The following is a 22,736-nucleotide window of genomic DNA, read 5'->3' on the forward strand; positions in this document are numbered from 1 at the left end:
GGAAACTTGAGGTCTGGTTTTAGTTGTACGGATTGCTCATCCGGTGTTGCCCTGAGAACGAGATATGTGCAGCTCCTATCGGGATGTCGGCGCATCGGGCGGCTTTGCTGGTCTTGCTTTACCATTGTAGAAATGTCTTGTAACCAGGATTCCGAGTCTGATCGGGTCTTCCTGGGAGAAGGAATATCCTTCGTTGACCGTGAGAGCTTGTGATGGGCTAAGTTGGGACACCCCTGCAGGGTTTTGAACTCTTGAAAGCCGTGCCCGTGGTTATGGGCAGATGGGAATTTGTTAATGTCCGGTTGTAGAGAACTTGACACTTAACTTAATTAAAATGCATCAATCGCGTGTGTAGCCGTGATGGTCTCTTCTCGGCGGAGTTCGGGAAGTGAACACGGTTTCGTGTTATGCTTGAATGTAAGTAGTTTCAGGATCACTTCTTGATCACTTCTATTTCACAATCGTGCATTGCTTCTCTTCTCGCTCTCATTTGCGTAAGTTAGCCACCATATATGCTAGTGCTTGCTGCAGCTCCACCTCACTACCTTTTCCTACCCATAAGCTTAAATAGTCTTGATCGCGAGGGTGTGAGGTTGTTGAGTCCCCGTGACTCACAGAGTACTTCAAACAGTTGCAGGTGCTGATGATAACCGTGCAGGTGACGCAACTGAGCTCAAGGAGGAGCTCGATGAAGATCGTGTTCGTTGTGTTGTTTCGCTTTCCAGTTGATCAGTAGGGGAGCTCAGTCGGGGCGATCGGGGATCTGTAGCATTAGGGGTGGTCTTCTTTTATTTTGGTTCCGTAGTCGGACCTTGATTGTATTCTGGATGTTGTAATGATATATTTATGTATTGTGTGAAGTGGCGGTTGTAAGCCAACTCTTTATCCCATTCTTATTCAATACATGGGATGTGTAAAGATTACCCCTCTTGCGACATGCCTACAATGCGGTTATTCCTCTAAGTCGTGCTCCGACATGTGGGAGATATAGCCGCATCGTGGGTGTTACAGTTGATTTGATGCACCTCGCCAAATTTTGACTATCAATTTAACTAACCAAATTTTCATGCATGTCACAAAAAATTACGGGGCTGTTTGGATTGTGACTATGTTTGTCTTATGTTGCCACATTATTTTTCCCACACTTGCCACACTTGCCTAACCTGAGTTGCTCAAATTGTTAGACACACTTTGGCTTGCCTAAGGGAATCTTGCCACAATTTTTGTGTCCATGACATGTGGGGTTCACTACTAATAAAAAAAATTCTTGTCTTAGGTGTGGCTAATAAAAAAGACTTATATTTAGGAATGGAGGGAGTAGAAAATATAAATAATAATGCATGTTGGGGCAACCCACGTTTCCGCTAATTTTAGCCGTGGGCTTGTTCACAATTTTTATGAGGGGTGGTTGTTCATTTAATGGAGGGACTTGTAGTACCAGACTTGAATGATACAAAGTGCGACCTGGCACACCATAACACCACTTGGAACAAGCGGGTAGCTATCTCAAAAAAAATCAACAACTAAAAAAACCGCGACCTGGCATGTAGTAGTACACAATTTTAAACGATTGTTTTGATGGAGTGAAAAAGGAAAACTACCCCACTACGTATATATAGGCCGGAGACTCCGCGCTTGCTTGCTAGGGTTGCTTTATTCACACATTCTCATCCTCTCCAGATCTAAACAAGATAGGGGTAGTAACACTGTCTTTCTCCCTTCAAAAAACACTGACTTTCTATCCTCACCGTTGGTTACAGATCTGGATGTATCCCCCTCCGCCGGTGAAGGGGAGGAGGGGCAGCGTTTAGGCCGTTGTCGACAGCGAGGGAGGAGACCCACTGCTGGCCGTACTGTTATCTCTGGCCGAGCGCCAGTGCGGGAGGTCCTCCGATCCCTTCGTCGTTGCCTGTGGGCGGATCCGGCCTCCCGCCGCCCACCTATCCACATCCCGACGACCTTCAGGTATATCTTCGTTCGAAACCACCTTATCTCTACTTCCCCAGCTCGCTACGTTGCTGCATGTGCATCATTTTCTACCTCTCAGCCCCTCTCGATCGAATGGTCCAACGTCACATTTTTTCCTTCTATTGTTAGAGGTAAAGCTACTTCATGGAGTCGAATGTTCTACTCCCTCCGCCCGAAAATACTTGTCATTGAAATGGATGTATCTAGATGTATTTTAGTTCTAGACACATCCATTTTGATGACAAGTAATTCCGGACGGAGGGAGTACTTGGTTCAAACAAGAAATAAAGTGGGGGTGGGGGAATTTAGTATGTACATCAGACTTGGTACAAACAGGAAGGAAAGGGGGTGAAAGTAGTACAGACTGGTCATCCAACCGGTCTCTTGGTCGAAAAGGGAAATATAGGGGTAACGATGTACACAGTGATATGACCAGGACTAGATTTTCTATCCACACATAGGAGTAGGTGGCTAGAGTGAACAAAAATGGGAGCAACCCAGATATGTTTCTTGGATGTTTGTTTCTCGGGGCAACAAACTATGAATCACCACTTTATGCCCCTGTTTACGTACATGGTGTTGGACTGCTGGTGCACCCACTGTCCCATGCCCTTATACCAAATATTTAGGCTCTGTTAGGAATAAAGGGGCAGAAAACATAGGTCTTGATGAAAATAGAGGAATAGGAAAGGAATGTAGGTATGAAACTATGGAACAGCGAACCGGAGGAAACTCTCAAAAGAATGTGTTCGGATGGACTATGAAATGTACAGATTTGTTTTTTAGAGTAGCATGCTTGGCAGTATGAGATGCTATTTGTTTATTCAGCTGCACAGTGACTACTCTTGTCCTCACCTCACGTACCACACATAGGTTGATTTTTTTATTCCGGCAACACAGCACAGCAACCTGTCTAACGCATGGCAGCGAGCGCCTGCCTCGGGCTTCCGCCTAAAAAATGAGCAGCGCGTGGATGTTTCTAATCCTATGGAATCAGTACTACCAGACCAGATTTCCTATGAAACACTATTCACCTTTCCCATGTTCCAAACTGTTGGAAGGGAAAGAATACCGTAGGAATTGTGTTCCTACAAAAATCTTGCACCAAACCTGTGAACCGAACACAGCCTTAGCTGTTCTTAATCTAATGTCCCTGGTAAAAATGAAGCCATGCCACCGTTATAAGCCATGACAAGTTTAGCCAAATGTTTTTGCCTGTAATTGCTTGAGACTCTGACTGTTTCCTCTGTGCCTTTTTGTGCAAACAGGGATATCCAATTCACCTGGCTGTTGTTGTGACCTTTTGGTGCACTGCACAAAACTCTTGTTAAAAGAAGTGACTTTTGTGCTGTTTAACTAGAATGTCAGAATGGAACAGTTGGTTCATTTTGGTGGAACTACACAAAGGGAGATCTGTGTTCCAATCCTCATCATCCATATTGGTGCCATAACCTTCCTTTAGGTAAGAATGATATTTAATGCATGTGTTCATCTCTATTTTCCGACTGCCATGAGAAAATAATGTTGTTTTTTACTAATACACTTGTACTCCCTCACTAACAAAACCAATTCTGAATTAGAAGGCCAATCATGTACTTGGTTTCACCAACTGGTGAGGAGAAAGAGAAACGGGGCATGAAGAGGAAGAAGAAGAAGAAGAAATAGTGCCAAGGCGATCTTGCTGAAGCCAGAGGCCTCAGTCGAGGCCATTCAAGGGCTCCGGCAACGACTACCTTACATGTGAGATGATCCTCCAGGGAGCCCTTCCACTTCTGCTGTCTCACTTAATTAATTAGGAGTACTTAAGTACCACTAATTTATTACTGCCTAATTTTCCTGTTGGAGTTAAACAAATCTTTAGTAGGACCCTATGCTGAATCATGTGCGTGTGTATGTTTGTCTATGGAGGTGAATCATGTGGTGGAGCAGGGTGGGAATATTATTAGTGTCATGACATAATAGTGCTATTGTTTTGCATGTCAATTTATTGCCATTGGTTCAATGAGGCAATGTTTTGCGTATTGTCCAACATGAATTTGATGCTACTGTTTGAGTAATATGCTAATGTCTTCCTATCCTTTCTCACTAAGCTAATGAAGGTTTCACCTTGTTCCTACTTGTGCAAACAGGGATCATGTTGTGCCAATCATACATTTTAGTGGAACTACACAAGACAATACAATGAACTGTATCCCAGCCAGTGCTTTAACTCTGCTGGAAGTTCTTGATAATCTTTCGATATAATCTAAGCACTGGTAAACAAGAGTGATTTCAACCATACATTTGAAGTGCACAAAAATATATACTATTGTGTGATTCCAGTGAGTGCTTTATCATCTCTTATGGGACTACATGAATAAGATTTTTTTCTCAGGTTGGTACGGTCCTAAGGCCTTCATCCATATTAGTTTGTTGTCATCTCTATTTGTATCGTGCTACTGTCATGATAAACTCCTTTATCTTTGCACATTAAAGTTTTGCAACCTATGATAAATGGCAATGCTTTGAGTGTTGAGTTGAGCTAATTGGCACTGATTAAATAAACTAATACCTCTCTTTAAGCAAGACTACTATATTGCTAACTTTACCCATTAAGATAATGATGGTGCTTCTATTTGTTAGTGTATGTTTCATCAACTAGTCCCACTATTACAGTAATCTCACTCTCTCAATATATGTGCCAATAGGGATGCTTGATTTTGGTGGAACTGCATAAAAACTTTGGGTGCTTCATTGCCTCGACAGCTTCCGTCCTTTCCTGTCAGTCACTAATCTCCGCTTGCTTTCTTCCTTTGCTGTCAGTCGCTTGGCTTATCTCGGCTTCCAGTCAAAGGAAATAGTAATTGATATGCTACCTCACACAGGTTGGTACTGGTCTTTATCCTGATTATTGTGCATGTCATATGTATTGGTAATTTGGTATTGTGCTACTGTTTGCCGATTTCAGAAAGGAGTAATTTGGAGCCTGAACTCGCAGGCAAATCATTACATCGGGTGATTTCAGTAGAACTGCACAAAATGATCAGATGGACAGGTACTTATGTTGTTGCTATGTACTCCAAAGTTCACTCACAAAAGCATCGATGTTGACAAGAAGTGCCTATATTCATTCGAGTATCAACCGGCGTCAACCAATTGTCAAACTCCAAGTATTAGGAGAGTGAACGCCAAAAATATTTCTTTGTGCATAGCCTAGAAAAACGCAGTCCAGTCTTTGGTCCCAACTTGTGCCTTTTGGTTATCGGCACATATGGTAGCGTACTATATGGCATGGAGTCTAAAGATTCCAGACAAGTTGGTTGACGCGTATATTCATCTGGCACTTAATCAGTCTACACGCCATGGATGCTCCATTTCAGTTGAACTGCACAAAAAATTTGGGTGGTTCATTATCTCAACCGCCTCCTTTCTCGTCTGCAATGTAGAATTTTGGCGAGATACAGGACCAAGATGAGCCAGTAAACTAGTTGGATGAAAGTAGTGGCCAAGTTGCTCAAACCTCCCTCGGCACGAGGCCACTATTTGAGGATAAACCTACAAGAAAAGTTCAGATTGTCTGTGCTGCCTCTTATGTACTCGAAAGTTTACTCGTACAAGAACTAATTTTAGCAAGAAGTACCTCCGATTGAACACCATTTACCAGTCCGTACCCTAGGTAATTAAAGTTCGTCCATGGATCATATTGGTTGTGATCTCAATCATTTGGATGCATAAACATACTGAACATGTGTATATATGAATCTTTTTGTGAATTATGTATGAATATTGTCATGTGATCTATCAATCATTTGGATGCATAGATATGCTGAGCTTGTGTATATATGAATCTTTTGAGTTGTTGATAGTGAATGTTGGCTATGAATATGAACGTGTCCTGTGAACCTGAGTGTGATATGAATGCTTACCTTTTCTGTTGTATTTGTGTGTGAACTTGTTAGTATGCCTATTGTGGGGTATAAAACGCAGGTCTCTTATAAAAGTAATGTTGTGTCCAATTTATGTTTTCCCTTCTAACCACATTATATATATTTATATTATTACTATTATCGTATATTTTATAGAGAGTTATATATACATTATAAAAAAATCCCATGTGTTATTAACTTATAAAAGTAAATGTTTAACGGAAGTTGGCAAGGAAAATCCTGGTTGTTTTTGACTCACAGGCAAGGAAAATCCCGGTGATTGCGTACAAAAGCTTGCGAATATTTTAAGGACCAATTTAATAATAATGCGCTCATTTTTATTTTGAGCAATAACTCGCTAATTTCTTAATTATATATATATATATATATATATAAATGTGCCTCTCTGGTTTATTCTTTGGTATTAATTGCTCCTTCTAACATAAAATTATATATATAACGAGCTCACCTAATACGTGTATTTCAAGGAAGTGCAAATGGGCTGGGATTTCTTAGTATATATAAATGGGCCTGATTGACGCGAAATTATTTGTTCACCCAGCCCAGCAAATGGACTGTACATTCTAGAAAACATGGGTTAAATATATGCCACATTTTTGCAGGCTGACATGTGGGCCAATAGGTCAAAGCCTACGCAAGGCATTGTCAACTTGGTCAACAAATGATTGTGTCATCCACAGCCATTGGATTTATATCCAACGGCCGGCATGCACCTTCAATCTCTCGTCTTCTTCCTCCAGCGTCGCCGGGACCGCCTGGTCCGACCTCCGGCGGCTAGGGGCTCTACTTAGCATGCATCGCTGCGAAGCGCTACCCCACCGCTGGCCAGGCTATCCCTCCACCCCTCGACACCTCCTGTTATTCTCCACAGACTACAGCCCCATGCTGCAACAGAACCAGTTATAACCCTTCTCCTCCTCTCAATCCGCGACTCTACTACCGCATTCTCCCATCTCCGAGTCGTTCCTGTCCGGGGCCTCGCCGTCGTCCACCGCCTCGCTGCGTTCGGTGCGGCGTGGTCAACAAACGAGAGTCATTGGAAGAGGACTGTACATGGAGAGCCTGACGGCTGAGACCCACGAGGTCCATGGTCGCACGCAAGGAAAGTTCCTCCTTATTAAGCTGAAAAAATGTTTCCTCCACCTGATAGCTAGGACCCACCGGTTGTATCTTCCCATGGAAGGAAGTGCCTCCTTGTTTTGCGAAAAAAATTATTCATCCCGTTGACAGCTGGGACCCGTCAGATTTGGTGACTGACTTGTGGGCCTACTAAGCGGACATGTACGCACGGCTTTATCAACTTAATCAACAAATGATTCTAGCAGCTGGACCGTTGGATGTTAATCCAACAGTCGTGCTCCTTCTTCAACCTCTGTTCTTGCTCCTATCTCCCGTGGGCGGCACCGTGGCTGTGCTGCCGCGCACCCGAACCAGTGAAGTTTCCCACTCCTCTCCATCTGCGACTCCACTGCCCCATCTTCCCCATCTCCGGGTCGTTCCAGTCTGGGTGCGCTCGGCATGGTGTGGTCAACATGGTCAACAACCGAGAGTCATCGGAAGATGACTGTACGTGAGAGGCTGATAGTGGGGATGCACCACGCCCATGGACGCATGCATGCAACGGAACGCGGCGCGGTCAACGTGGTCAAGGAACGACTTCCATCGGAAGTATACTATACGTGGAGAGTCTCAGCTGGGTCCATGGCCGCAGCAAGTAAGTGCCTCCTTATTACGCGGAAAATAATGATTCCTCCAACTGACAGCAGGGACCCACTAGACGGGCCACCGTATTTTGCGAAAAAACGTTTGCCCCCTGACTGCTGGGACCCACCTGACGGGCCACCGTATTTCACAAAAAAAACGTTCCCCCCGCTGTCAGCTCGGACCCACCGGAAGTGCCTCCTTATTACGCACAAAGAAATGAATACTCCCCCGGCTAGCTGGGACCCACCTTGGTGGGAGGCTGACTTGTGGGCCTACTAAGTTGACGGGGACGAAGGACTTTCTCAACTTAGTCAATATGAACGATTCTAGCTCCAGTGACCGTACGATGTCCATCCAACGGCCGTAGTGCTTCTTCAACCTCTGGTCTTCTTGCTCCAGCCGCCCAAAGCAGCGCCGGTCATGCCGCATGCTCCTGCCTCCCGGCTGTGCTGCCGCGGAGGCCTCACCGCCCCTACTATTCCCGCCGCTGGCCAGGCCCTACGGTGACGGTAGCCTCACACCGCAGCCGAACCGATGAACCCTCGTACTCCTCTCCGTGCGGGTTTCCACTGCTGCGTCTTCCCTGGCTCTGCATCATCCCCTTCCTAGGCCTCGCCGTCGTCCACCGCCGTGGTGCTCTCCATGCGGCGTGGTCAATGTGGTCAAGGAACGACTTCCATCGGAAGAGTACTATACGTGGAGAGGCTGACAGTTGGGTCCACGGCCACATCCCAGTTTTTTTGTGATTCGCCAAGTAAGTCGCTTTGTCAGGCCTGTTCGGCTGTAAATCTTTCAAGATGAGGAGAGCTTTCATTCGGCTGGCCGAGAAAATGGCTCATCAATAATGAGAAATGGGATGTACATTTTTAAAACACATCAAACTGGCAATTAGTTTCAAATATCTTTTTTTCATTTCGAGATTTTAAATTACATTAATTTTTATGCATGGAGAATTAGTTGGATTTTATATTGATATACATATATTTTTAAAATCAGTTTGAATGTGAGTCGAAATTTCGGGATTACAAACAGTTCGGACCGCACCGAAATATGCAATATTTTGTATAATTTTCTAACGTGGCCACAATATGGGTTGTAATGCTAACAAAAAGAATATGGGCTCAAAAAAACCTTAATAAATAGCAAATGGGCTGTAAATTATTAGAAATAATGGCAGATGGGTTGTATGTTGTTTTCCACAGATTTGAGGCTTTCCTAAAAAAAGGTTGACGCACAAGCAGTGACTGTTGGATGGCCATCCAACGACCGTCGTGCTTCTTCAATCTCTGCTCTTCCTGCTCTAGCCACTCAAACAAGCGCCGGCGGGACTGCCTGCTCCCTCCTCCCCGCGGTCGGCTCTGCTGCCGCGCAGGCCTCACCGCCCCACCGTACTCCCATTGCTGGCCTAGCCATCCCTCTACTCACCCACACCTGCTGTTATTCTCCGGCGACGGCAGACGAACCAGTAAACCCTCGTGCAGTCGTACTCCCCTCCGCATGGGGAACAACTGCCGAGTCTTCCCTGCCTTCGTGTCGTTCCCTTCCTAGGCCTCGCTGTCGTCCACCGCCCTGGTGCTCCCGATGCGGCCTAGTCAACGTGGTCAATGACCGACATGCATCTGAAGTGGACTGTACGTGGAGAGGCCGATAGCTGGGTCCACGGCCACACGCAAGGAAATGCCTCCTTATTATGCGCAAAATAATGATTTCTCCACCTGACATCAGGGACCCACTGAAAGGGCCTCTGTATTTCACAAAAAAAACGTTACCGCCGCTGACAGCTCAGACCCACCAGCTATATCTTCGCACGCAAGGAAGTGCCTCCTTATTACGCACAAAAAATGAATACTCCCCTGTTAGCTGGGACCCAGTATAGTGGCAGGCTGACTTGTGGGCCTACTAAGTTGACAGGGACGGAGTGCTTTGTTAACTTAGTCAATATGCACGATTCTAGCTCCAGTGACCGTACGATGTCCATCCAACGGTCGTAGTGCTTCTTCAACCTCTGGTCTTCTTGCTCCAGCCGCCCAAACCAGCGCTGGTCGTGCCTCGTGCTCCTGCCTCCCGTGGCCGGCTGCGATGCGGCGGAGGCCTCACCGCCCCCTACTACTCCCACTGCTGGCTAGGCCATCACTCTACTCACCCACATCCCCTGTTATTCTGCGGCGACGGCAGCCTCACACCGCAGCGAACCAGTGAACCCTCGTACTCCTCTACGCGTGGTCATCCACTGCCGCGTCTTCCCCGGCACCGTGTCGTCCCCTTCCTAGGCCTCGCCTCGTCCATCGCCCTGGTGCTCTTGGCGCGGCGTGGTCAACGTGGTCAAGGAACGGCTTCCATCGTACGTGGACTGTACATGGAGAGGCTGACAGCTGGGTCCACGGCCGCAACAAGGAAGTGCCTCCTTATTATGTGGAAAATAATTATTCCTCCACCTGACAGTGGGAACCCACCGGACGGGCCACCGTATTTCACGAAAAAAATGTTTGCCCCTGACTGCTGTGACCCACCAGCTACATCTTTGCACGCAAGGAAGTGCGCCCGGGCAAAAAAATGATTCGCCCTCTGACTATTGGGACCCACCAGCTACATCTTTGCAGGCAAGGAAGTGCCTGATAGTCGGGACCCACCTGGTCGAAGCGTACGTAGCGTTGTCATTCTGGTCGCGAACGTGTATGTACATATATACTTGTGGATGTAGAGGCGCACATGTGATGTAGTAGAGGTGCGTACGTGTCATAGTAGAGGCGCGCACTTAGCATGTACACGTACGTACAGCGGTCAGGGTGCAAGAAAGAAAATACGGCCACGTTTGTGTACATACGGGCGGGGTCTCGAACGCCTACTCACACATACTTACGGCCAGGGCTCGTGTGCATGGCTGGGTCGGAATGGAGAAACAGTGTCGTCGTCGTGTTCATGGGGAGGCAATGGAATGCGTCGTGTTCAACGGGAGGCAACGGAATGTGTCGTGTTCATCGGGAGGCAACGGAACGTGTGGGAGCCAACCTGCTGGGTCGGAACGGAATGCGTGGTTGTGTTCATCAGGAGGGCTTGGACAGAACAGGCGATGGAAATGAGGCCTGGCGTACTGCACAACGGAGGAAACGGACCTCCTACGTTCGGAACGGGGTCCTGTTGATCGGGAGGGGTGTGGTGTACCGCAAAACGGAGGAAACGGACCTCCTACGGTCAAAACGGGGGTCCTGTTGATCGGGAGGAGTGTGGCGTACCGCAAAACAGACGAAACGGACCTCCTACGGTCGAAACGGGAGTCCTGTTGATCAGGAGGGGTGTGGCGTACCGCAAAACGGACGAAACGGACCTCCTACGGTCGAAATGGGGGTCCTGTTCATCGGGAGGGGTGTGGTGTACCGCAAAACGGGACTCCATGGGATACTGTTCATCTCCATCGTCGACCTCCTCCAGCCTCCACGGGCTACCGTCGACCTCCTCCAGCCTCCATGGGCTCCTGTTCATCCAGCCTCCACCGCGCGCTACTCCATCCTCTACAGTTCAACCACCCCTTCACGGGCACCCCTCCACCATCTACTGTTCATCCAGCCCTCCACACCACGGGGTCTTGTTCAACCACCCCTCCACGGGCACCCCTCCACCGTCTACTGTTCATCCAGCCATCCACCACACCATGGGGTCCTGTTCATCCAGAGGCAACGCCACTGCTCACTGTTCATCCAAACCCCCCCGCAACACTCACTGTTCATCCTAGAGGTAGCATCGATCGGCTTCAGTTAGCAGTAGTAGCGAAGGAAACGCTCGATCAGGTTCAGTTAACAGCCATCGATCAATCCCTCGGGTTCAGTAACGCGTAGCCTGCAGTGCAATCGCTCGGGTTCAGTTAGAGCCCAACGCCTCGCTCGGGTTCAGTTAGAGCCAACGCCTCACACACATGCGCGTACGTGTACGATAGAAACGTGCATCGCTCGGCCCCCGACCTCCCACCGTAACCGGGAACTCCCCGAAATTTTCCTCGCCCTCGCTTCTACCACGGTTTTTTCCGTCATGGACGGCCCAAAGAATGTCATGCAGCTGCGTCTCCGGCCCGTCCAGGACGAAAAGCCCATTTTCTGTCATGATTTTTTGTCATAGAAGTAGGAGCCCACCACATCTATGATGATAGCGGGTTTTGTCACAATTATCATCATAGAAGTGTCATATGTATGACAGAAAAAAATTCGTTCGGCCCAAAATGTCACGGATGTGTCTTTTTTTTGTAGTGATGCTGCCTGTCAGCGAATGATCCAGGGACAAGATAAAATAAGTGGAGCCAAACCTTACCCAGCTGGGAGGACTTTACATGGAAAGTCTGTCTCGATATTGGAGACGGCTGAACTCCTCCTTCTCCCCTTTATATAGCTCGGCCAGAATCTTGGCTAGAGCGGCAGGGCTCTTCGGGCCCTTTCGGCCGTAATGTGAGGCATTGTCTTCTCCGTTATAATGCCACATGGGCAGTCCTCGATATTGGAGTGGCTGGACCCCCCGCGTTATAGGAATCGCCATCACCTCGACTATTGACAATCCGGACTGGGCAAGCGTTTTAATATTTCCAAGTAGCAAGCTGATCTCCGCGCTATCCTCTTCCTCGAGGCTCCCAGGACGCCAGCTACGGCGCTTCTTCAGCGGAGAATTGGAAAACTCGGGGAGGCCTATGCGGACGGGGTCGGGTAGAGCGACGTCGTCGATGTAGAACCATTTGGAAGGCCACTCTTTGGGAACTTCCTTCGGCATGCCGGACAGGTATCCGGTCCCGGCGATGCGCCACACTTTGGCTCCTCCCACTTCAAAAATTGATCCACCTTGATTGCGAGGGACGAGGCAGAACAATCTTCTCCATAAATAAAAATGGGCCTCACAACCCAGGAATGGTTTGCGTAGGGCGACATAACCCGCAATGTGGAGGATGGAACCGGGGGTAAAATTGTGCAGCTGGAGGCCATAGTACTCCCGCAGCCCTCGGAGGAATGGGTGAATTGGAAACCCCACTCCCCTTAGCAGATAGGGGATGATACGTCTCCAATGTATCTATAATTTTTGATTGCTCCATGCTATATTATCTACTGTTTTGGACATTATTGGGCTTTATTATTCACTTTTATATTATTTTTGGGACTAACCTATTAACCAAAGGCCCAGCCCAGAATTGCTGTTTTTTTGCCTGTTTTAAGGTTTCGAAGAAAAGGAATATCAAACGGAGTCCAAACGGAATGAAACCTTCAGGAACGTGATTTTCTCAACAAACAAGACCCGAGAGACTTGGACCCTACGTCAAGACACAAAAGAGGAGGCCACGAGGTAGGGGGCGCGCCTACCCCCCCAGGCGCGCCCTCCACCCTCGTGGGCCCCCTGTTGCTCCACCGACGTACTCCTTCCTCCTATATATACCTACGTACCCCCAAACGATCAGATACGGAGCCAAAAACCTAATTCCACCACCGCAACTTTCTGTATCCATGAGATCCCATCTTGGGGCCTATTCCGGAGCTCCGCCGGAGGGGGCATCGATCATGGAGGGCTTCTACATCAACACCATAGCCCCTCCGATGAAGTGTGAGTAGTTTACCTCAGACCTACGGGTCCATAGTTATTAGCTAGATGCCTTCTTCTCTCTTTTTGGATCTCAATACAATGTTCTCTCCATCTCTTGTGGAGAACTATTCGATGTAATCATCCTTTTGTGGTGTGTTTGTTGAGAGCGATGAATTGTGGGTTTATGATCAAGTCTATCTATGAACAATATTTGAATCTTCTCTGAATTCTTTTATGTATGATTGGTTATCTTTGCAAGTCTCTTCGGATTATCAGTTTGGTTTGGCCTACTAGATTGATCTTTCTTGCAATGGGAGAAGTGCTTAGCTTTGGGTTCAATCTTTCGGTGTCCTTTCCCAGTGACAGTAGGGGCAGCAAGGCACGTATTGTATTATTGCCATCGAGGATAACAAGATGGGGTTTTCATCATATTGCATGAGTTTATCCCTCTACATCATGTCATCTTCCTTAAGGCGTTACTCTGTTTTTAACTTAATACTCTAGATGCATGCTGGATAGCGGTCGATGAGTGGAGTAATAGTAGTAGATGCATGCAGGAGTCGGTCTACTTGTCTCGGACGTGATGCCTATATACATGATCATACCTAGATATTCTCATAACTATGCTCAATTTTGTTAATTTCTCAAGAGTAATTTGTTCACCCACCGTAGAATACTTATGCTCTCGAGAGAAGCCACTAGTGAAACCTATGGCCCCCTGGTCTATCTTTATCATATTAATCTCCTACTACTTAGTTATTTCCTTTGCTTTTTTACTTTGCCTTTATTTTACTTTGCATCTTTATCACAAAAATACCAAAATATTATCTTATCATATCTATCAGATCTCACTCTCGTAAGTGGCCGTGTAGGGATTGACAACCCCTATTCGCGTTGGTTGCGAGGATTTATTTGTTTTGTGCAGGTACGAGGGACTCGCGTGTAGCCTCCTACTGGATTGATACCTTGGTTCTCAAAAACTGAGGGAAATACTTATGCTACTTTGCTGCATCATCCCTTCCTCTTCGGGGAAAACCAACGCAGTGCTCAAGAGGTAGCAAGAAGGATTTCTGGCGCCGTTGCCGGGGAGGTCTACGCAAAAGTCAACATACGAAGTAACCATCACTTACCCTTATCTCCCGCATTACATTATTTGCCATTTGCCTCTCGTTTTCCTCTCCCCCACTTCACCCTTGCCGTTTTATTCGCCCTCTCTCTCTATATATATATCCTCCCTCTCTTTCTCTATTTGCCTCTTTTTGCCCGTTTCTTGTTTGATTGTATGGTTGGAATAGTTGTTTATTTATTACTAAACAGAGAACCTAAGATTTATGGATCTTCATCCACTTGCTAATCTTTTTAAGAGATCCAATTATGATGAACCAATTTCTAGTGATTTTTGTGCACTAGATTATCTTTATGAAGTTTTGCTTGAAATTCGTGAATCTGAAACGTGTGATGAATTACTTTATGAAGCGATTCATGATAGATCTTTGAATAAAAAGCATGATTGAAATGATTTTACTATAAATTCTCTTGATGTCAATTGTGCTAATAATATGCAAAACCATAAACTTGGGGATGCTAGTTTTGCTATTTCTACTACTTGTTGTAATGATCATGATTGGGGTGATTCTTCTTATGATATTGAAAATTTATTTAAGCCCCATGATGAATATGAGATTGATAATAGTTTTTGCAATATTATTGAAAGTGGGTTTGGAAGAGTGTCGACTTTAGATCCCACATATTTGGAAAATGTTCAATCTTATGAAATTTTTGATAAAAGTGGGTTTGGAAAGGTCATGACTTTAGTTAATGTTAATCCCACTATTTTGGAAGAGTGTCAACTTTGCATGCATATGGATCATGTTGAAAATATTTTGTGTGATAGATATTTTGCTGAATTTGCTTATGATCCCTCATGCAATTATTATGAGAGAGGAAAATATTGTGGTAGAAATTTTCATGTTACTAAATTACCCCTCGTTATGTTGAGATTGCTATTGTTTCTTTCCGCTTCCTTGCATATGCTAGTTTTTGCTTGCCTTGACAATTTGTTTACCTATAAAATGCCTATGCATAGTAAGTATGTTAGACTTAGATGTGTTTGTCACTTGTTTTATGATGCTCTCTTTGTGCTTCAATTCTTGTCTTTCATGTCAGCATCATTGAAATATTATGCCTAGCTATAAGGCTTTAAAGAAAAGCGCTTGTTGGGAGTCAACCATTATTTATCCTTGATGTTATTTAATAAATAATTTATCTAGCCTCTGTTTTGGTTGTGTTTTTTGTGTTTAATTAGTGTTTGTGCCAAGTAGAACCATTGGGAAGACTTGGGGAAAGTCTTGTTACACTGGCTGTAAAAAACAGAAACTTTAGCGCTCACGAGAACTACTGCCATTTTTATTTGAAAGTGCTATTTAGTTCATTCTTTTTTCAGATGATTAATAGATAAATTCCTCACGTCCATAAATTTATTTTAGAATTTTTGGGGTCCCAGATCTTGTGCTAGCTACAGATTACTACAGACTGTTCTGTTTTTGACAGATTCTGTTTTTCGTGTGTTGTTTGCTTATTTTGATGAATCTATGGCTAGTAAAATAGTTTATAAACCATAGAGAAGTTGGAATAAAGTAGGTATAACACCAATATAAATAAAGAATGAGTTTATTACAGTACCTTGAAGTGGTCTTTTGTTTTCTTTCGCTAACGGAGCTCACGAGATTTTCTACTTTAAGTTTTGTGTTGTGAAGTTTTCAAGTTTTGGGTAAAGATTTGATGGGTTATGGAACAAGGAGTGGCAAGAGCCTAATCATGGGGATGCCCATGGAACCCCCAAGATAATCTAAGGACACCTAAAAGCCAAAGCTTGGGGATGCCCCGGAAGGCATCCCCTCTTTCGTCTACTTCTGTCGGTAACTTTACTTGGAGCTATATTTTTATTCGCCACATGATATGTGTTTTGCTTGGAGCGTCTTGTATGATTTGAGTCTTTATTTTTTTAGTTTACCACAATCATCCTTGCTGTACACACCTTTTGAGAGAGCCATACATGATTTGGAATTTGTTAGAATACTCTATGTGCTTCGCTTATATCTTTTGAGTCATGTAGTTTTGCTCTAGTACTTCACTTATATCTTTTAGAGCACGGTGGTGGCTTTGTTTTATAGAAACTATTGATCTCTCATGCTTCACTTAGATTATTTTTAGAGTCTTTAATAGCATTGTAATTTGCTTAAAATCCTAATATGCTTGGTATACAAGACTAATAATAAAACTTTCTTATGAGTGTGTTGAATACTATGAGAAGTTTGATGCTTGATAATTGTTTTGAGATATGAAGATGGCGATATTAAAGTTGTGCTAGTTGAGTAGTTGTGAATTTGAAGAATACTTGTGTTAAAGTTGTGATTCCCGTAGCATGCACGTATGGTGAACCGTTATGTGATGAAGTCGGAGCATGATTTATTTTTTGATTGTCTTCCTTATGAGTGGCGGTCGAGGACGAGCGATGGTCTTTTTCTACCAATCTATCCCCCTAGGAGCATGCGCATAATACTTTGCTTTGATAACTTGTATATTTTTGCAATAAGTATATGAGTTATTTATGGCTAATGTTGAGTCCATGTATTATACACACTTTTCTCACCCTTCCACCTTTGCTAGCCTCTCTAATACCACACACCTTTCGCCGGTATCATACACCCACCATATACCTTCCTCAAAACAGCCACCATACCTACCTATTATGGCATTTTCATAGCCATTCCGAGATATATTGCCATGCAACTTTCCACCATTTCGTTTATTATGACACACTCCATCATTGTCATATTGCTTAGCATGATCATGTAGTCGACATCGTATTTGTGGCAAAGCCACCGTTCATAATTCTTTCATACATGTCACTCATGAGTCATTGCATATCCCGGTACACCGCCGAAGGCATTCATATAGAGTCATATTTTGTTCTAAGTATCGAGTTGTAATTGTTTAGTTGTAAGAAAACTAAAAGTGTGATGATCATCATTATTAGAGCATTGTCCCAGTGAGGAAAGGATGATCGAGACTATGATTCCCCCACAAGTCGGGATGAGACTCCGGACGATAAATAAAAAAGAAGAAGAAAAGAGGCCATAAAAAAGAGAAAAGGCCCAAATAAAAAAATATGAGAGAAAAATAGAGAAGGTACAATGCTACTATCCTTTTACCACACTTGTGCTTCAAAGTAGCACCATGATATTCATAGTAGAGAGTCTCTCATGTCGTCACTTTCATATACTAGTGGGAAATTTTCATTATAGAACTTGGCTTGTATATTCCAATGATGGGCTTCCTCAAATTGCCCTAGGTCTTCATGAGCAAGCAAGTTGGATGCACACCCACTTAGTTTCTTTTTGAGCTTTCATATACTTATAGCTCTAGTGCATCCGTTGCATGGCAATCCCTACTCACTCACATTGATATCTATTGATGGGCATCTCCATAGCCCGTTGATATGCCTAGTTGATGTGAGACTATCCTCTCCCTCTTTGTCTTCTCCACAGCCACCATTCTATTCCACCTATAAGTGCTATATCCATGGCTCACGCTCATGTATTGCGTGAAGATTGAAAAAGTTAGAGAACACCAAAAGTATGAAACAATTTCTTGGCTTGTCATCGGGGTTGTGCATGATTTAAATATTTTGTGTGGTGAAGATGGAGCATAGCCAGACTATATGATTTTGTAGGGATAACTTTGTTTGACCATGTTATTTTGAGAAGACATAATTGCTTTGTTAGTATGCTTGAAGTATTATTATTTTGATGTCAATATTAAATTTTTGTCTTGAATCTTTCGGATCTGAATATTCATAGCACAATTAAGAAGAATTACATTATAATTATGCCAAGTAGCACTCCTCATCAAAAATTCTGTTTTTATCATTTACCTACTCGAGGACGGGCAGGAATTAAGCTTGGGGATGCTTGATACGTCTCCAACGTATCTATAATTTTTTATTGCTCCATGCTATATTATCTACTGTTTTGTATATTATTGGGCTTTATTATTCACTTTTATATTATTTTTGGGACTAACCTATTAACCAAAGGACCAGCCAAGAATTGTTGTTTTTTGCCTGTTTTAGGGTTTTGAAGAAAAGGAATATCAAACGGAGTCCAAATGGAATGAAACCTTCGGGAACGTGATTTTGTCAACAAACAAGACCCAAGAGACTTGGACCCTACGTCAAGACACAAAAGAGGAGGCCACGAGGTAGGGGGCGCGCCTACCCCCCCCCCCCAAGCGAGCCCTCCACCCTCATGGGCCCCCTGTTGCTCCACCGACGTACTCCTTCCTCCTATATATACCTACGTACCCCCAAACGATCAGATACGGAGCCAAAAACCTAATTCCACCGCCACAACTTTCTATATCCACGAGATCCCATCTTGGGGCCTGTACCAGAGCTCCGCCGGAGGGGGCATCAATCACGGAGGGCTTCTACATCAACACCATAGCCCCTCCGATGAAGTGTGACTAGTTTACCTCAGACCTACGGTGTCCATAGTTATTAGCTAGATGGCTTCTTCTCTCTTTTTGGATCTCAATACAATGTTCTCCCCCTCTCTTGTGGAGAACTATTCGATGTAATCTTCTTTTTGCATTGTGTTTGTTGAGACCGATGAATTGTGGGTTTATGATCAAGTCTATCTATGAGCAATATTTGAATATTCTCTGAATTCTTTTATGTATGATTGGTTATCTTTGCAAGTCTCTTCGAATTATCAGTTTGGTTTTGCCTACTAGATTGATCTTTCTTGCAATGGGAGAAGTGCTTAGCTTTGGGTTCAATCTTGCAGTGTCCTTTCCCAATGACAGTAGGGGTAGCAAGGCACATATTGTATTGTTGCCATCGAGGATAACAAGATGGGGTTTTCATCATATTGCATGAGTTTATCCCTCTACATCATGTCATCTTGCTTAAGGCGTTACTCTATTTTTAACTTAATACTCTAGATGCATGCTGGATAGCGGTCGATGAGTGGAGTAATAGTAGTAGATGCAGGCAGGAGTCGGTCTACTTGTCTCGGACGTGATGCCTATATACATGATCATACCTAGATATTCTCATAACTATGCTCAATTCTGTCAATTGCTCAACAGTAATTTGTTCACCCACCGTAGAATACTTATGCTCTTGAGAGAAGCCACTAGTGAAACCCATGGCCCCCGGGTCTATCTTTATCATATTAATCTCCTACTACTTAGTTATTTCCTTTGCTTTTTTACTTTGCCTTTATTTTACTTTGCATCTTTATCACAAAACTACCAAAAATATTATCTTATCATATCTATCAGATCTCACTCTCGTAAGTGGCCGTGTAGGGATTGACAACCCCTACTCGCGTTGGTTGCGAGGATTTATTTGTTTTGTGCAGGTACGAGGGACTCGCGCGTAGCCTCCTACTGGATTGATACCTTGGTTCTCAAAAACTGAGGGAAATACTTACGCTACTTTGCTGCATCATCCCTTCCTCTTCGGGGAAAACCAACGGACTACTCAAGAGGTAGCAGGGGACAAAGCACACCCGTTCTCCCGCAGACGGATTGGAAAAATCCTCTGCCTAGGGTTTGCCGTTAAAGGAGGCCAACCCTGCTTGAACAGGGACCAGATCTACTGGAGGGAGAAATCCCTGCGTTTGCAGCTTCGCCAATCGGCTATGGGACACAGAGCACCTCTCCCACTCGCCTCTCTCTAGGTTTGAACGGGAAGAGGAGTTGGGATTGTTGGCCATGTTGGAATGGTCTTGCCTGGTAGTCTCTGAGGATTTTCTCCGCTAGGTGCCGAAAGGATCTGAGATCCAATCAATTTATATAGATGCTCTTCCTTGCAGGATTGGGGTGTTATTTGCAAAAAATACCCTGACTATCTGCATTCACTGGACACATGGAAAATGAGGACATTAAGCGCGCAGAAGCCGGGGGGAGACATCGAATCTATAGCCGAATACACTACTTGGAAATCATTAAAGGAGGAACCCGCCTTGCAATACCGAAGACAATCTGTGTGCCGAACACCTCGCTATTGAAGACTGGTTCGGGGGCTACTGAGGGAGTCCTGGACTAAGGGGTCCTCGGGCGTCCGGCCTGTTATCTATGGGCCGGACTGATGGGCTGTGAAGATATGAACACTGAAGACTGCACCCGTGTCCGGATAAGACTCTCCTTGGCGTGGAAGGCAAGCTTGGCGAACAACTATGAAGATTCCATCTTATGTAACCAACTCTATGTAACCCTAGATCCCCCCGATGTCTATATAAACCAGAGGGTGTAATCCGGAAAGGATATACTCAATACCATAGTCATACAGGCTAGACTTCTAGGGTTTAGCCATTATGATCTCGTGGTAGATCAACTCTTGTCATACTCATATTCATCAAGATCAATCAAGCATGAAGTAGGGTATTACCTCCATAGAGAGGGCCCGAACCTGGGTAAACATCGTGTCCCCTGTCTCCTGTTACCATCAACCTTAGACGCACAGTTCAGCCTCCTACCCGAGATCCGCCGGTTTTGACACCGACAACAGGAGGGCTCTTCCTTTTCATTGACGAGATGCTGAGTCGCCGTGATCAAGCAGCTTCCAGTGGATAGTTGTGGTTGTTGGCCCTCAGCCTCTTAAAATGTGCTAGTTGTTACTATATATGTTAAGTATGTAGATATAGACCATATGGTCATTGGCCCTTAGCCTCTTAAAATGTGATAGTTGTTACTATGTTAAGTATGTAGATATGGACCATATGGTTGTCAAAACCATGTTACGAAGATCCTCCTTTTGTCGAATAGTGTAACCACTATATATATGTTATTGTAACATCCCAAATTTTCAATTTGGAATGTTATACACTAGATCATCATTGCATATAATATTTTATTGCATTTTGGTTGATCCTAGAAAATTCTACGAAACTCAAGGACCCTTGGAGAGAGTTGGGGATTTCGTTATTTTCATATTTGAGTTTTCTCAAATTTTGAAAATAGGATCATTTGATTTTATTTATTTTATCTTCAATTATTTCTATTACAAAAATATGAGAGAGGGAATAAAATGAATTTCCCAAAATAAAGAAATATTGAGGATTTAACAAAAAAATAAAATAAGATTTTATTTTGGTTTTATTTGCTATTTTATTTGAATTAGGGAAAAATGCGTGTTTTTAAAAATTGCATTTAGGCCCCAAATAAATGTTCATCCTGTGCGGCTTGATTTTAGAAGCTAGGGAAAATTTATTTTGGGATTTTTGGAGTCCGTTTAGTATTCCTTTTGTTTTTTTTCTAAGCGTAATTATTTAAAAAAGAGTCCGAACCGACTTTGGGCCGTTACCGGCCAGGACTCCGCCTGGTCGGGCCTTCAAATAGCGCCACCAAGGCCCGAGGCCAGCCCAGCCGCGCGCCGCCCCCGAAACCCTAACCCTAGGTCGCCGCCGCCCCCGAAGCCGCCGCCCGCCTCGCCCGCCGCCTTGCCGCGCCGCCGCCCGCGCCGCCTGCGCCGTTCGCCGCCTCGCCGCGCCGCCTGCGCCGTTGGCCGCCTTGCCGCGCCGCCGCCCGCGCCGCTCGCTGCCCCGCCCGCCGGACCGCCGCCGCGCCGCCTCGCCGGACCGCCGGATCCGCCGCCGCCGGAGGTAGTTTTTTGCCACCGGTTTTTTTAGGAAACCAATTGGTTATCCGTCGGTTTTGTTCGGTTTTTAAGTTTCGGTTTTTTAATAGATCGGTTTTCCGGTTTATTTAATTAGCGAGCGTTCATCCGTTTGTTCGTTTTAACGAACGTTCGTCGTTTTTCTTTTTCTTGGATTAAATCCGCAATTTTTCTGATCGCGATTCCTGATCCGATTTTCGTTTTAGTCTAACTTTTCGCTCGTTTATCAGAATCAGGCGATTCAAGCACCTGGAGTTTCGTCTCGAAACCCTCTTTCTATTTAACCAACTCAAACAAGTTTTTGCCACTATAAAAATTTCCCTAGATCCAGAATAGTAAATGGAGCCTGTTTCTTTTGCTGTTTGTCTTTTGTTGCTTCGTTGATTTGATTCTTTTTGCCAACCGGAGTTCTTAAGTTGAACTTTCTGGTTAGATCTTTTATTCGAGTTTTACCTGTGCATTAGATGAGTACTTATTGTATGCTTGTTTGTTTGCGATAGAGTACCGGGAGTGCACCACTTGCTACTTCGAATCGCTAGGTTTTGCGGATCATCAACAAGGCAAGTAACACTTTGATCATACTTCCAATTACCCAGTTTTTATTGCATTAGATCAATCCTCACACATTGCATGATTAGGATCTAATTAAATTGTGGGTTTGGGAAGTAGATGAGGTAGTACCTATTACCTGTTATTATCAAACCTTTGGGAGTTACTTCTACGTTTGCTTATTCTGCCATGCTATGCTAGTAAACGTGGATTGGGTGAGTGTATCCATGACAGATGTGAGATTGTTAAATTAATGGTTTATCTAAGGTGGCAACTTAAATACACATCTGGGTGGATTGAGGCACCTGGGTATTCCAGTGATTGCCTGATTTTTTTATGGACCGGCACACAGGCTC

The sequence above is a fragment of the Triticum dicoccoides genome, chromosome 6A (assembly GCF_002162155.2).
Source record: "Triticum dicoccoides isolate Atlit2015 ecotype Zavitan chromosome 6A, WEW_v2.0, whole genome shotgun sequence".
Classification (NCBI taxonomy): domain Eukaryota; kingdom Viridiplantae; phylum Streptophyta; class Magnoliopsida; order Poales; family Poaceae; genus Triticum; species Triticum dicoccoides.